This window comes from Cupressus sempervirens, chromosome 6, assembly GCF_028749045.1.
Source record: "Cupressus sempervirens isolate cs-2001-9-10 chromosome 6, ASM2874904v1, whole genome shotgun sequence".
Lineage (NCBI taxonomy): Eukaryota > Viridiplantae > Streptophyta > Pinopsida > Cupressales > Cupressaceae > Cupressus > Cupressus sempervirens.
Genome location: NC_143123.1, coordinates 213517568 through 213520959, shown reverse-complemented (window position 1 = coordinate 213520959; position 3392 = coordinate 213517568). Strand labels below are relative to the sequence as shown.

At 31.5% G+C, this 3392-nt stretch overlaps 2 pseudogenes; both read right to left on the bottom strand.

Annotated features, from left to right (window-relative positions):
- Positions 1-1394: 1394 nt before the first annotated feature.
- On the bottom strand, positions 1395-2110 carry LOC149552016 (transportin-1 pseudogene; annotated as a pseudogene).
- A 19-nt stretch (positions 2111-2129) lies between these two features.
- Positions 2130-3025, bottom strand: LOC149552015 (transportin-1 pseudogene; annotated as a pseudogene).
- Between the last annotated feature and the right edge of the window lie 367 nt (positions 3026-3392).

Here is a 3392-nt window from a genome sequence, read left to right as displayed (position 1 = left end):
CATAGTCAAACTCATTGATTTATGAAAATTAGTTGCAGTGTATGAAGTATTTGGAATGGGTTTCCATGGGATTTCCTCAAATTATTCCTCTCTAAGGTATTCCATTATTGAGATTATACTTACTAATGAAAATATGGTTTATCATGGGTGCAAGACCTGATTTTGAATCTGATTTGTGCTGATCATATATTGTGACAAAATTATGATTGATTAGTGAAGGTTTGATTTTGAATCTTTTGAATGTGATTTGTGGGGATTACAAATGTATATTTGTAGATGCATATGTGGGGGCATGGATCACAATATAGAAAATGACCAGATCACATATTACTACCATGCAAAGGGCTCTCATGGTTGAGAGCTCTCCCACTTAAGGTTGGCAGAGTGGCCAAATGCCTCAAGATGAAACAAATTATGCTTCTAGTGCTGATTTTCTTTCCCTTACAAGGTAATCCACAATTTTCTTATTTTGATAAGGTTCATGTTCTTTTTTGAAGTACATTTAAAAAGCATTGTATGGCATGCTCCATAAGATGAAGCAACAATAAGAATGAAATGTGATCAACACGAAAAAACAGCTACTAGTTTTTTATTTGTTGTCTAAAATTTGATATTTAGTATAATTTTGTTCCTGTAGTTTATGTTTAAGTTTGAATGTATTTAAATTAGATTATGTGGTCTTTTCTTTTATCAACATTTTTTTTATCATATTTTCAACTATCTATAATTGACTATTGGATATCTTATTATGGCATTGAATCATAGTATTTGATCCTAAATTAATTTCTTTATTGAATAACTCATCATGACATCAAATCATAGAATTTCATTCCATAATCATGATGACAATGAATTATAGAGTTTGATTCAAATCTTCCTAAAAGAAAAAAACCACATAATACATTTGAAAATGCTCAAACAAAAATTATGAGTTGTTAACACAAACATATACAAATGGTCTTATTTTTCTAGTGATATAGAATGCTCTTGTTTACATTGTATATGGCCCTTCCAATTTAGGATTTATAGAATGGATTGAATTGCTTCAAGATCCATGCAGTTTTGCATGTAGCCAAAACTAATTTCTCTCACCTCATAATTTTACCTATTATTTAAACCAATTTAGTCATGGTTTTCCTTTGATTTATTTATAAAAAATGTGACTAATTTATTGACTTGTTAGGTATTCGCAAGATCCTAGCTTTGGCATTGGATACACAACCAGTTATTTGGTTAAATTTGAATGAATTGTTGAACTTCTTCTGCAATGGTGAGCACCACAACTTTTACATTGTAATATTCAAGTAAGATTTAACTTCTTTAGTGCTTTTACTATTGGAAAGTTAACTGATTTAACAAACTTTTGCAAAGTTACCAAGTAGTGTAGTGACACTTTAACAAGTACTAGTAGCCTCATCTCCACAACATTGTTAAAGAATATTTCTAAAATCACTCCTTGTAACTAGACCTTCAATTCTACTTACAAGGCCTTCAACAAGCTTGGAGAACAAATCTAGTGAGAAAAAAATAAGCTCCCTATCATATGGACCACCTTCTTTTATAGGATCAACCTTTGTAATTTTTTTGATTCATATCAAGTTGATAGATCTCACAAATACAAGTTCACGATAATGAGTAAACCCAAGACCCAATGCCTATACTATTGCTATGAAATAGTCAAGCAAAGGAAAAAGATCCCTATTTGAATCTGAGTATTGTTTCCATTTAGCAATTAACAGAGGTATTAAAATATCAAGATATTTTTCCCAATTGGTTTCCCCCTCTACCCACAACATCTTCAAGTGTACCAATCACATCATATACAAAACAAATATTTTTCCTTTGGTATTTAGCAAAGGCACACAAAAGATGTTGTAAAATAAGCTCCAGATATGGTGCCAACTCTCTTGCTGCCTCCTCTTCAAGGGTAGAAAAGGAAGAAAAAGAAACCTCTTAAACTACCAGTAAGTACCTTACCAAACTATTCATGACCTTCTCGATGACTTGTGACTTGAACAATCCATTTATTATACTAAGAAAGAGTCCAACATGTGATGATTCACTCGAAAGGATACTTACCATTAAGAAGAGGCATAAGAAAATAAACCATCAAGTTCTACATCACTAAATTATCTCAAATTCCATGAATTGATGATATCTTCTTCCTCTTCTCCTTTATATGTTCCATATGCCCCTTATGCTTGTGAATAAAAAACTCTAGGTTTCAAATCTTGATCCCTTTCAAAAATATTTTCATTAGCCTCTGCATCAACAAGTGCCTCATCATTATATGCATTCACCATGTTTGACAATAGAACCACAATCAACGGTAGAAACTCCCTCAATATTTGTGGATGAAGATGAGGTTTTCAAAAAAATAGACCAAAATTTGCATTACTTGAGAGCCACTTCTTCATCAACATCTTGATGTGCTTGCAACATATATACAATTACATTTCTCATCCAGGGTTACAGGAAATTAGGCCGACCCTTGACGAGTTAAACCCATGCAACACACACCAATTTCCTCACTTCAATAGCCAAATCATGAGAAAGAGTAAACAAGCCCTAAAGATAATTATACATAGATGATATAAATATTTTAGGCATAAGATCAGTATATTAGTTCATAGAGCTAAGTACTAGTTTTTTGAGAGAAACATATGGTGATTGAAAAAACTAAAATAATCTAGGCAAAAAAATACCAATAGGTCACTCCTAAAATCCTAGTAAGCCAGCATCTAACCCATCTTGTATATCTTCATTGATATTTGATAATGTATCAAGAGCACCTTCCATCAGATTAAAATCATTACTATCAAAGCATTAAACTAATGCCTCTAACAATTTTAGCCAACCATGTACCTGTCCTTGTTAGACTATAACACTAACAACAATTGATTGAAGGTCTTCTTGACACCCTCAAACAAGGAAACACCTCTAATTGGATGTATTGTTGATAAGGAGTGATCAATGTAAAATTGGTCTTCAATTTTTTTTCCAAGAGGAGCCCTATTGCTTGCATGTAATATTCCCTATCTTGTTCTATAATATTTTGTACTAATTTCTTTGAATTCTATTGAAGATGGCTTCATGCTAATTGATTCTTCACTTAGATTACAAATTTGGAGCTTGCACGAATAATATTGATGATATTACCTATGTAAGATTGATAATTGATATTCAAATCAGCAAGCATGAATTTTATCAATTGGATATAATGGAGTATCTATTCCTATTTTTATATGATTGTAATGTCCCCTTTTGGGATCTCTTTATGTTTTATCCTATATCATGTGCTTTTTAATTTGTATGATGCAATTATTAATTGTAGATATACACATTTGCAAACTTTGTTATACAATTCACTTGTTTTGTTAATTATGTTACTT